At 37.8% G+C, this 14,188-nt stretch overlaps 1 protein-coding gene across 1 annotated transcript in view; it reads left to right on the top strand.

The window, feature by feature from the left end:
- The window catches only part of necab2 (N-terminal EF-hand calcium binding protein 2), a 66,955-nt gene that overhangs the window by 5,136 nt on the left and 47,631 nt on the right, over positions 1-14,188 (top strand). The window lies entirely within an intron of this gene.

Consider the following 14,188-nt stretch of genomic DNA (forward strand, 5'->3'; position numbering starts at 1 on the left):
TTAATGAATGTTTTAGAATAGTTTTTACAAGAACAAGAATAGCAACTAAATAAACATCTGCAGCCCAATAATTTAACATTGAAACTTTACTTTGTACCATTATAGTTTCAAATAACATTAAACATCTTGACCATCATACTGACAGTTTAAAAGAGAGCAAGGAATATTTCAGGACACATTATGGAAATATGTTGCTTTACACTTATAACAATGCTATTTAACTGGCAACACAAATGCATTTGCTAATAGATTTTAGATGAGCCTCATTATGCAGATGAGTCTCTTCATCCATATTCATATTATGTGTATCTGTAGGACAATTGATATTTTAGAGAGAGGCTTTGTTGCATAATATGACATGCAAAAATCAATGCACGTGAAGGTACAATATTACTTTCATCCATTTGTATCGTAATACAATTTTTGCTTCTTGGTCGCCTGTTAGTCTTGAGCTCTCGGCCATCATTATTGGATGGATTGGAGATCTGCTCTAATCCAATTTTTCCAATCTTTTGCATCAGTCTTCGAACTGAGATGAAACATTTTGCAGAAAACTTTGTTTTCAGTTTTCTTTTTCAGAAGGAGAAATTCCACATTATGAAACTAGTACATGCACCTGAGTCGATACAAATAGCGAAGAGAAAGCTACAACAAACCATCTTGTTCAAAGCAATAGTTACTATTTGATGTGTGGTGCTAGCACGATTTGTGTTATTTTTAAACCCCTCCCCTGAGAACAGCATGGTGACAACATTAATGAGAGAGAGAGAGAGCGAATGCAACCGACAGAAAGCAAGGCCGACAGGGTACCACAGGGAATTGGGTGCCATATTTTGCAACATTTTGGCTTCAAAACACACATCTCTCTAACAAGAGACAAAGCACGGCAATGTAATTTGCCTCCAGCTTTGAGAGCTTAACTCACAGAAGTGAAATGAAACATAATTCGTCTTTCTTTTTTCAAAGAGGCCGGGATGCATTGAATACATGCTATAGATCAATTTCTCCTCCAGAATAAAACCATCACACTGAGAGCAAAGCACTGGCCCGCTGCACGGCTTTTACCGCAGGAGTGATTGGTTACATCATGCGTTCGGAGAGGGCTGAGAGAATCATTAGTGTCTGTTCTCCAGAGGAAATGACATGCTCTTTTGGCCTAAGAGCTTTCACGCAGGCTCGGTCTGCCAGGCTACCTCAGGATTTTTGATTGGGCACGGAGCGTAAATCTGCCTGGGCTATTGACACGGGGTGCCGTGTTGGAGATCTGCGTGACCCATCACCTGATCTGCATCTGTAGCTCGCCCTACTTAATATATCACAGCTTTTAAGGGAGAGAGAGAAGTACCTGTAATGACAGACAAGTGAGCGATAATGGATATTTAATAGCCCTCTAGTAGCTGTTTTCAATCTGTCCACAGTGTTCAGCATTTCTCACATTCAAAAGATCTCACGGGGCAGGGAGAGACGGATTCTCATGTGGCGTTGTAAGAAGTAGCAGAAAATGAGAGAGAGAGAGAGAGGCAGTTTGAGGGTGTTTGCATTGCTTGTCTCTGTGAAGCTCTGTGTATTTTATATATGTATGTGGTTAGTTCCCATGAACTGCTTTTGGGAAGATGAACCTGCAGCGTGACCTTTCAGATTCCTTTTCAAACTGTTTCCGACAGCATGTGGCTAATTGTTTTATGCTTGTCATGCATGCAGCTTCAGCAATAACATATTATTTTTTGCAAGACTGGATTTTTGTCTCTATAAATGCAGGACCATTTAAAAAAGATGATGAAGTAAAACAAGGAAATGAAAAATAATTTTATAATCTCACTCTTCATGCCATCGTAGATGTATGACTTCCTTTCTTCAGCTAACCAAACCGTCAGATCATACCACCGCTCAAGTGTATGTTTGAAAATCTCTTTGAAAATATGTAAAAAAAAAATCAAAAATTGTTTTGTATTTTCATTCATGCATGAAAGTGTTAAATAATCTATCCTTAAACTTGTATTGCATATAGATTGATTTTACTCTGCTACCATGTTTAAACGAGGCAGAGGTGGGAAGAGAAGACTGGACCACCATCGGGTGTCTGTGACATGAAAGAAACTAAAGATGCATTTAAAAACAACGTTAGATTGGCTGTGTGTGCGCGTTTACGGGTAAAATGTGATGGTACGACTTAAGTGGTCAAGTAAAAACATCTCGTTTGACATCCTATGCTTGTATTGTCACATTTAAGATCATAAATTAATTTAAAAACTCATGGTTGGTTGTCCAAACCATTGCAGTCTTTCTTTCCTTCTGGTTTTCTTCCTACCTCTGCCTTTGATTTTTAAAATCAGTCTATGGATGTCCAAATGTACTGTTTATCTCGAATTGGAAAAACAGTGTTCTTTTTAAACGATTTAATACTATTTTGCACTTTTGTATTGGTTAGGCATTTGTAAAATCCAGGGACGAACATAAAGGATGACTAATAATGATGTCACAAAATATAAAGAGACAAGGTTTTAAATACTTGTCATCATACGATTATGCCCATAATACGAGAACTAATGAAATTTAAAGTTTTTGCCATGTTTGAACTTACCTGGCTACTGTCTTCTTACATTTATATGTTGTATATTGATAACTAAATAGGCTTAAAATATCATTGTTTTCTCTCACAAATGCATCATTTCACTTCAGAAGACAATATTAAACCCACTTGAGTCATATGGATTACTTTTATGATGGATGGCTTCACTATTTTGCAGCTTTAAAACTCTCACCCTACTCGACGCTATTACAAAACCTATAGAAACTAATTTCTATAAAAATCATAATGTTCATTCAAAAATGGGAATCTTTTTGTGCGTGGTTAATAAAATAAACATATTAACAGTCACCAGCTAGCCTCAGATAAGTATAGAAGAGATAATTCCTGATTTAGACTTCTCTCATCATCTCGACCCCTTCAGAATTACCAGTTCTCACACACAGTAAATGAGTGTTTATGTGTGTGTGCTCACTGATGACAAATTTGACAGCTACTTCACAGCATGACAGAAAGACTTCCCTGCTTCAGATCTTATGAATCATTGAAGCTGTGTAAAAAATAGCATGATGGGTAAATCATATCTCCTTCTTTGTGCTAATACTCTTCTAGATATTCCTGTGTATTTATCTTTATTCTAAATGTATATTTTTTGTAATGCACACAAAACCTGCATTCTATCATTAATAAGGGTCATTTTGACACCACTTATGCCTGTATCCTCCAGGGGCCGGTTCTGAAGCCATCGCCACCATGCAGGAACATCAACACATGTTGTGTTTACTTTTTGGATCAATAGAAGCTCATTACTGGATTCTCTGTGATATTTCACCATGCTTTGCTTATTTGTGTGGACGAGCAGAACAGACACCACTGTGGTTCTCAAACTTTATTTAGTTTATTCAGTTATGCATCCGTTTACTCGATAGGGGATAAAAGCGGCTCTCGATGGACCTTATAACATCACAAACATCAGCGAGGGTCAGACTTTCGTGCTCACGATTTAATAAACCATAGTCGCATGGGATAGAAAAGTATCCATTCAATGCATACTTGAGAAAATTGCCAGAATCAGTTAACCATCTGGGTATTTTGTGCCTGTCTGAATACTAAGGATTCGCACATACCCTTTGCATACTACTCACCTTGATTTTATAAAGGCAATTTTATTTCCTTTCCAAAGTGGAGTTTTGCTTTGATTTAACACTTGGTAAGTGTTAATTTTAAAACACAGTGTTCACATTTAATTACATTTACATCAGAAGAAGACATTACTCTTGTAGAATGTCAAGAGACAGTAAAGAGAGTTAAATTCATCTGTGTGGGTGACAACTGTGGCTGTAGCCGGCTCAACAGAATCCCACATGCTTTTGTCCAGAGAGCATAAATACACTGTTCAAGTGCTCTCTGCACTGCCTGTCCTTGTTTTCTGTGCCCTACAATGCCCAGGGATATTTATTGTTTAGCGATGGCATTTTTTACTTTCTGCTAAACCAAAAAATGCACACCTCTGCTGGTTCATGCTTTGGCAGAGAAGGTATTTATGTCAGCTACAGAGTTCTGAAGAGAACCGAGAGCATGCATATGCCAAATATCATAAACAATGTAAAAAAATGTTATCGTGCACCAAATTCATCTTTTCTTAAGGCATCACCTTTATTTACCCCAACAATCAGGGATGTACAGACAAACACTCGTACATACACGTTTGTGTTGCCATGGGAAAAATCTGTCAAGCTGCAGTCAGCTGTCTTCTACCTTCCTGGACCTCATTACTGCTCTTGATGCTCCTGTGCTTTTTCACTCATAATGTTGAAGATAATTATTGTCACTCACAATGGAAAACTGATCTTTCTGCTTAACTTCAGTGTAGATCTACACAAACAATGTAGATCATAAGCAAGTTCAATATTACGAAATGAGGTGTTCTAGTTTAAGATTCTTTGCTATTCCATAAAAAGCCTCAAAGTCTGGCACTGTTGTGAAGTGGTTGAAAGTTTGCATTTTGATTTTATTTAGATTACTCTAGTCTTGCTGGTCACTGTTTCCTCCAAAAGCATTGATTCTTGGCCTAAGAAAATGTATATAGTACGTTGAATTAAAACATTGTAATAATTTATTAGTTTTAATAACTATTTTTTACTGTCCCCACCTATACCTTTTAAGTAGGGCTGTCACAAATATTATCACCGTATCTATTGATTTTTTTAGCTTAAAAAGTAGCCTATTTATGATGAGTGTATGAGTATAGGTACTGTATAGGCCTCGTGTCAGATCAGATTATCTGTAAAAATGCCACCTTGCTAAACAATAATGCTTTCATTACGTAATTAAATGGTATATATTTTGGTCACAAAATTGGGCTCTTGTGACCCTGTGACCCAGTCTTTAACGAGGGAAAAATCTATAATTTATTCAACCTCATGTCATTCAAAACCTGTATCTGGCGATAAAGAAGATATTTTGAGAAATGTCTCAGTGGGGTTTATGTCCATACCACGATAGTCAGTGGGGGACAGTGATGCTTGGTTACCTTTGTACTTCAAAAATATCTTTTCTTTAAAGGAAAGAAAGTCATGCTATGGAATGCCAAATGAGTAAAATATGAAATAATTTTCTTTTTTGAAAAGACTGTCCCTTTAAGAGCAGGCACCTTCCCAGCTCAACTCATTTCAGAATGCATTTACAGAACACTGGGAGAGCGACAGCTCTGTTCCTCAGAGTGAACCTGCTTTGATGGAAGCTGGCCTGAGATCTAAGACCTGTCCTATTCCCTCACTACTAATTAAAGCCTCACTGGGCATCCTGGAGAGATCTCCGCTTTAAAAAATGGCCCTCCGAACAGCAAAAGTCACTCATGATGCCAACTAGCTGCTGCCTTAAAACTGGATCTGGAAGATTAAATGAATATCCCAGTCCCATGTGCTCTGTGCTGTGGTGGCTTTCACAGTGGTCAAAAGCAGTTCCTGAGAGGAAACAATTATAGTGCTGTAACTATAAATATGTGCTGTGACTTTATACTGTATATAGCACAACCAATTTCAAATTTTTGTCTCATAATCAGCTTGAACTTTTCACACATTTAACAGGTACTTTTAAATATATATATTTTTAATGGAAATAAAAATTCCCTGCTGACTTCACTTAATGTTGCACAATTTCCTCTTTGACTTTTATCCAAGGCCTTAAAGGAACAGTTCAAACAATAATGAAATATCCGTCATAATTTACTCATCTCGAATTGTTCCTAATCTGTATACATTTATTTGTTCTGAAGAACACAAAGATAAGTATTTGGAAAAATGCTTTTAACCAAACAGTTCTTGGCCTCCATTGACCATAGTCGGAAAAATGACAAGGGTAGTCAGAAGTTCCCCCAGAACTGTTTGCTTTCCTACATTCTTCAAAATATCTTCTTTTGTGTTCAACAGAACAAAGAAATTTATACAGATTAGGAACAACTTGAGGGTGAGTAAATGATGACAGAATTACATTTTTTGGGTGTAAAAGTCAGAGAGGAACTTTCTCTTTGCTAAGCTGCAAATGTGCAACATTAAGTGAAGTCAGCAGGGAATCTTTTCTAAAGTATTTGAAATGCGTTTGGAACCCGCATGTCTGTAAAAAATCACACTGTTCCATCCCAGGAGTCTTTGCCTAATTAAAAATACTCCCGGCTTCCAGCTAAGAGATGTGGGTTTGTTCCCGTTCTTCAATTGTTTTCCCTTCCACCTCCACCTCACGCTGACTCTTTTCCTCCCCCTCCGTCTTTGGCACGAAAGCCAGACTAATTAGTTTGCCTAAAATTTGGACTTATTTAAAAAGGTGTCCAATTATCTTCCACTCTTCCACATGTAAATAGAATTTAAAAAAGAAATGTTGAAAGTCTTTAATTTTAAGTATTGTAAGCACACGCTGGGTTGCCTTTATCAGCGCTAAGTTGAAGAAATTCTCTGGGCTCCGCTCTCTCTGTACGTTAGGACCGGAGTGTTTCCCAGTATTTCTCAGACTACCCAACCGTGCACTGCCACATCAAAAGAAACATTCTTCTTGATGTGAGAGAAAGCACTGTGGTTGCAGGACTGCACTGCAGATGGGAATGTAGCCCGGCAGAAGGGTTTCCTAGTGCTTCAGAGGATGTCCAAAGGCATTATGGCAGACGGTCGATTGGATTGTAGACATTACAGATTCGTTGTTTATTGATGTTAGTGGAAACTCAGGGGGGATAACCTGACTGACCTGCTGGCACACGCTTTTGCTAAACTTGGCTTTCTGACAGAGTTGATGCTAGCATCTCTCTTAAAGATATTTCAGACTGATGTCCTTTTTATTTGCTTAAAGCCACATGAAGAAACAAAAATGCTATTATGTTCTCATGCACCTTTATATTAACATTTTAAACGGCCTTCTGTTATAATAAAGTCTCACTTCTTTTTAATTCTCAAAAGGACATCGCGTTTCTAGAGGAAAAGCTCAGAAAAAAAACCTTTGTTATATCAATATAAATGTCGATTTTGAGTTAAAGGGATAGTTCAAGCAAAAATGTTATTTATCCTTTTATGACTTTTGTTTTTTCTCCAGGACTCAAAAGACTATATTTTGAAAAATGTTGGTAACCAGCCAACATTGGACCCCATTGACTTCCATTGTAAAGGCACAAAACCTTCATACATTTCTTAAAATATCTTCTTTTGTGTTCCACAGAAACAAGAGTCACACTTTGGTTTTGCACAACATGAGGGTGAAACAATAATGACAACATTTATATTCGGATGAACCATCATTTATATGTGGGTGAAGTTCCGCTTTAAGAAACGTAGAGTAGTTCCTCATCCATGTGCCTTTTCACAAAGCAATGTGTCAACAAACTGTTATCAGTGGTCACACACAATACATTTAGTAGAATTACCTCATACCTGGGTAAAGTCATTGTCTGGTCCTAAACGAGTTTTGCAAGAGCAGATTGTTAACCGTCACTCTCAGCAGTTCTTCCACAGGGGAGTTGCCAATTGTAACACTACGGTGCATCCCGGCAGGAGAAAACAGACAGAATTCTGACAGCATCATCAGTTCACTCACACAACAGCAGGAGTGAAATGGAGATCCGTGGGGATTGTGTGCTATCATAGGCTGTGCAAAATTAGGGGTGCTTGTTGAAAACAGTGCTTATCAGAGCCTTAGCATTAATTAGTGCAATCTTCCCAAATCCAATGAATGGATCTTGTTTTAGCTAAACTGTGAGGCAGCATCTTTGCAATGCACTGTGACAAGCTACATAAAAGTGTATTAGGATGACAGCTCACTAAGTTTTGAAGTGGAGTTTATAATTGGGTGAAGTCCAGGGGGGTAGGTTTTATCGTGTTCAAAGAATGAGACATTTATAGTGCACTAGTTTATTATAGAGTGAAACATGTTCATTGCAAATTGTGCATCGTCTGTGCTTCTGGTGCTTGGATGTTGTTTGCGGTGACTGTGATGGGTCCCGGGTGAGGGTAAATTCTTCCTTGGAGATGTCTGCTGATATATATATATGGAGACCTGGTGGCGATTATAAGACTGGTGACAGTTGGCTGCAGGATTTCTTAAAACTTACTGCCAGCTCCATTGCCTTCCACGTTTTTGTCTTGCAGTCATGTCTTGAGTCTGTTGTGGAGGTGTGGGCGCTGTCCGTGGTACTTGTTCTTGACAGTCACACATACTGTACAACTGTAACACAGATGCAGAATGCTAACAAATGCCAACAGTCAGGTGAAAGATAATAAAAAATAAATTAATATGTAAACGGACCCGTGTTTACATCTTGAAAAGTGGTCTATCCCCTCCCCAGTTTTTTCCGAAACCCTATTTTGTTCAACATTACTTGCTAACTGCTGGCTCTACACAATTCCACATCTGTAGAAATCTAAAGCTCCTTTAAAACAATATGTTTTCACTACAAAAGTAATACAGCTTCTGACCCCTTTAAAACAGACATTTGTACATTTACATGTACAAATAAGCAAGCTAGACTCAATTCTCTCACTATCTCTCACAGTTCACAGCACTAACCTGTAGACCATTTGGACATCATTTCCTTGAGCCAGGAGCTTTAGGTGCTATTATTCAGTATCACACAAACTGCTTTCTAGACCACATGACTCCCCCGAGTAAAGTGTAAAATGGGGGACTGAATCATCGACCTGACCTTTTCGTTAAAACCTCTCTCCACAAGGCCCGCACCTCCGACTTTCATAACAATGAACCAAACACACAATTCAAAACATCTGAAGCGCACTGCTATTGTAATCGAGGGCGACCTCTCTGCCCCGCTTACGGAAAATCTTCACGCTATTAAGGTTTAATGACAGATGATGTGTTAAAGGAGGGGTAAAAGCTGAAAATCATCTATAATCAGTACTCATCGTAGCTTTTATTTATAATGTAAGATGTATTTCAAGCATCTGTTGACAATCTACTATCATGATTATGATTACAAACATCGTTTCACAAGAGGAGACATGAAGAGATTTGCATTTAACTAAAATACAGAAATAGTATATATTATAGTCTTAAATTTGTACTTTATATTTGCAGCATTAGTTTTAACATCTTCTACAAAAGTGCAGTATTTAGGAAACGCATCGTATTGGTTTATGAAAAATGTGGAATGGTCTCAGGTGGCAAGAAGTGCATGTGGCATGCAGAAAGTAATGATAACGACCATTCTGATGGTACTTTGCCGGCATCCAAAATTCTACCCTTTCCTCGCCCTCACTAATGTCAACTCTAAATGTGCATCTATAAACTTGTAATATTTATGATGTGTGTATTGGTGTACTGCTTTTTAAGATCATAAAACTCTCAGATCGGATCAGCAAATGTAAATGCTCATCATATATTTCTATAAATATAATATGTGCAGTTTAGAGTTTTGTCAATTTGATCTATTTACTGCGGTATATGCAAATCTTTACCCAAAATTGATGTAGAGTACAGTATGTGATTATTAAACCATTGGCAATGTAGGCACAACTCAGAAACCCACAGCATTGCATGAGCAGAGTGACACCAGAATTTAGTGCTGCAACTTTCTTCTCAAAATCAACCTATAAATTAATAACGGATGTGAAAGAATATTTGTCAGAATCTGGGTTTGTATTTGATTTCCCTGATTTTGGGGCGATTTTCTAAAGTTTAACAGAATAGAATACTGTACTCATTGTTGGGAGATGAAAGGATGATCATATTAGCCGTAATTACAGGTTTTTGTGGAGTTCTGTGGATACAGATTATGTGCGTGGGGCTGATTGTAGACTCTTCTCTACCTTAATCTCCTCTGTGGATCCTAGTGGTAAGCGTGATAGGAAATGTGATGTTACCATTACAATACAGGACTGCTTTCCCCTGCTAACCTTAATTTTGACTATTTGCCGGCACTAAAGTGTGAACAAGTGACCCAGTTCACCTGAACCCACTTTTCTAGAAGCACATTTAGCAGGAATCGGCAGGGGTGGTTTGTATTATACAATGCTTTCCCACTCCCAACCCCCAGAAGCCAGTTTCCCATGGTTACAGCAAACTACCATCCCTCTATCCCATTAGGCCTTTGGCTCCTGAGGTTGCCATGGTGCCATCCTCATCATCTCCCTAAGCTTGTTTCCTCAGATGCCTGAAGGCTTTAATCAAATGGAAACCCAATAAAGGGTCACATCCCCGTCTTCATCTCTTCCACGCTGAGGCCCCAATTCGTCTGACCCAGAAGTGTTCAATTATGTTAAATGTTATAATAAAAGACAAACAGGTGTTCTTATGCTCCCACCCAAAGCAGTTGATTTTTGTCTGTAGTCCCTTGAAGCATAAAGGAGAGAAAATTAATTGCAAATTCTAATCCCCTGTGGAAATAAAGGCAGACCTCCTTGATTGCCACAGTTCTTAGACTGTGGGGGTGTGAAGAGCTATGTAGAATAAACCAAAATACTTTTCTTTTCGCCTGTGTTCCTCTCCACTCTTGACAGAATTAAGTATATAAAATACATATAAAATATGACTGCAGGACTATAGTAGTCTGCTGGTAGGAGAGCTGTTAAAGTCACTTTAGCCGTAACATACTATTCAGTTTGAGAGATTTTTTTGCAACTGAAAATACTTTTTCATAGAATCCTGGTAACAGTAGAGCTGTATTCGTAAAAAGATCTTTGCACTAACTTCCTAAACAACTTTTAGCATTTTTTTTCTCTTACAGAATGTGAAAGATCTTAGAAGGAACGTGATTAGAGTATAAATATGATCACTCATCCACTTTCTCCATGAAAGCTTTTAGTACTGAACCCCGTTAGGATATGTGAAGAGACTCTTGATTCAGATGCTGCATGTTTTTGTCTGGGTTTAGTCTGTGCACACTTTTAAAGTACAAATGGTCTGATTCCTGATTGAATTAGTGAGTTCCAGAAGATCGCCAGTGACACATCTTGTTGCAATGTAGATCTTTTTGAACATGTTGAGTTAAATTTGATATCATTTTATATAACGGATTGTTCTCCATCAAAATTCTGATTGGATTTTGGACTTTTAGATTAAGCGTGTGATACCAGATTCTATATTAATGCACAATGCTGCGTTGTTGCTTGGCAACCAGAATCTGTCTACGGTTAGGATATTGAACTATATTAATTGGCAGCAGAATCGACAAATTGCTATACTATTACTATTTTTTTTTTTTTAAATACACCATTGAACCTTGTGGCTAATTCCTTAATAAAATAGGGCAAAAATCATATGCAAAATTGATAATTTTACCCTAGCTATAAAAAGGACGACTAAACATTGCACCATTTCTTTCTGAAATTCAGCAGTTCAAAGATCCATAGGAACTAATGCATTTTAAGAGCAACACTCTTTTTTTTGCAGTTATTAAAAAAGTTTATATGGTCCGTTGGCTCATTTTCTGGCAACCGAAGTTGTGAAACTTCTCTCGTAAAAATTAGCCAACTGCAGCATTCAGCTACATATTCATCATACTGCAGTCCGCATTACATTAGAGATTAGATTCCTAGACTTTATTGACCACAAAACAGGCTGAACTTACATTAGCTGCATGGCAGCATTTTTTATCCGTGACTGATAGCACTTCTTTGAATGGTGCAGTGGTTATAGAAGCCACACCCAGTTCCCACTACCACAAACACACACATGCTTACACACTTCTGCTCATACTCCTTGCAGACATACTTGCACAACCACTATTCTGAGGTATGTTTCTACCACTCTGGACCTTTTATCGTAGTAATGGAAAATTATGCTCTTTTTACCAAGCTTTAAAGTTGTGTATCAGCATACATTAAATCTGACCCACATTACAGCTTTTTCTGACCAAGAACTGCCATGATAAAGATCATTTGACCTAAATGAAGTAACAGTTATTTCATAGACACCTCAGATCTCCGTCTACTTTCTTCTAAGTGCCAATAATCGTTTAAACCTGGCAATCTTCCTTGAGAGCACTTATTGCATTAACCTGATACCTTCACCTAATTTTCACATGGGCCGGTGCAGCCATGACTTCTGGAAATTGCACAGCCAGATAGGAACTGCTCATTTTCAGATTTGGTAATAATTTACAATAAGTTGCTATTTGTTAACATTAGTAAATGCATTAACTAACCATGAACAATTTAGTTTTTCAGTATTTGTTAATCCCTGTTAATGAGTTTATGTCAATACAGTTATTCATGTTCATTCATGATTTCAGTAATGTATTAGTAAACGCTGAAATTAACATGAACTAACATTACGTACTAAATGCTGCATTAGTATTGTTCATTGTTAGTTAATTTCAGCTAATGCATTAGGTAATTGTTAACAAATAGCACCTTGTTGTAAAGTGTTATTTTCAGATTTTCACTTCAAGATTTTTTAAACTTGCCAGTTTTTTCTGTCTTTCAGTAAATATACTGTAGGCAGGCCGTATCCCCAAATAAAAAAAAGATGACCATTTTATGAAAAGTTTATTTTCTGTGTCTCTGTTGAGTAGGTGCAAAGCTGCGATACTTTGAAGCGTGAGATAAAGATTTGGTCTACTGCTCTTCTGTGCTAATGCACTTTTCTGCCGACCGGGTCGTTGTAATAGGATTTCCATGTGTAATGCCCACTCAGGCAGCGGAGGTTAATGACTCATTTGAATGAACTGTGATTGAATCAGATTTGTTAGATGAAGCATTAATTGATTCTGTCACTGATGATGGGGATTAGGATTCGCTCTTATTAAATCAGATTCAGGTTCAGTGCGCTCTTCAGTTTTTCTTAATCTGAGACGAAATTAGTCGCTTAGCCTAACCTAGTTGACAACTTCATCGCCCAGAGGAGTTTAAACATACCTTAAAACATACAGAAGGATAATTTAATGTCAGAGACCGCAATGAAACTTGGACTTGGACTAAAGATTTGCAAAATTGAGCACATGTAAAAGTGTAGCCACAAAGTGCCGAATGGTGGAATGTTTTGTCAATAGCTAGGTTCCTTTTTCTGCGCCCACCGTGAAACTTGGTTGGTACACAATGTCTTAAACACAAGCCATCGTAACTTGTTGCAATTCAAATGTCCACGTTTTCCTTATGTAAAGCTAATTGATCTGAGTTGAGTTAAATGTTTCCCTGTAGACTCTACTCTTGGTGAGGATTCAGCAAGCTTGAACATTTCATACAGCCTCAGTCACGACTATTTCTAATTTGGCTCGCTGTGCACAGTTGAGTTCCACTGTTAGCAAATCAAGACTATGCTGGAGACATATGGAGGTGGGAGGATGAATCGGGTAAATGTTTAGCATGTGCTGATGGGTCTTCCCATGCCACAATCACACTGTTCGGACATATGGCTCAGGCAAATCCCCAGAGATTGCCAACGTTCTTGATGTTTTACGAAGACTCGAGAAGAGACAGGGAATTTTGAATGCGGATAAATGAAGTGATGGCGTGACAGGCCGACGTATAGTGAGACATGCAGGTAGGCCTTTTTCTGTACTGATCAATGTCACAGAGGGAGTGATGCTGACAGACCTGTGAAAGGTACTTTTACTGTTCATCCATCATTACTGTCAGACTGCTGTCTTTTGGACGGGCCAGAGGGAGTGTGTGATTTACAGATTAGTTTATCATGTGACTTTATTGCTGTAACAATAAGAGGGAGGCATACTTATGGACTGTAAGTCACTTTGGATAAAAGCGTCTGTCAAAATGCATACAGTAAATGTAAAGATCTCTGGAGAGACACTCAGACAACATCCATTATCAATACTCAATGTAAAAAGGGTTTCTGTTTATACCCTGTGGCGCCTTTTGTTTCCTAGATGCTTGTTGTTTATACAATTTTACAATATACAGTTATACAAAGTTCTTGATTGGAAATACACTGTGCTGTTGTCACTCATTTCGAAGATATATAAAGATGGTATAAACGGTGACTTAAGATAATATGTTAACACAGACAAACTAAATATTAGTGTCATATAGAGAGCCTCATCTCTTTAAAATCCAGAGCGAATATGAATTTAAACTGAAGTAAAATATTTTTAGTCGTTTTGTACATATAAAAGATTGATAAGGACCAAAAAACGGATTTAAAAGGAAAAAGAAGTGCAAGCCCATGAACGATTATGATGTCTCCGGTCTCAAAGGTCCGTTCCTGTTCTTA

This window comes from Triplophysa dalaica, chromosome 14 (genome assembly GCF_015846415.1).
Source record: "Triplophysa dalaica isolate WHDGS20190420 chromosome 14, ASM1584641v1, whole genome shotgun sequence".
In the NCBI taxonomy this organism is placed as follows: Eukaryota; Metazoa; Chordata; class Actinopteri; order Cypriniformes; family Nemacheilidae; genus Triplophysa; species Triplophysa dalaica.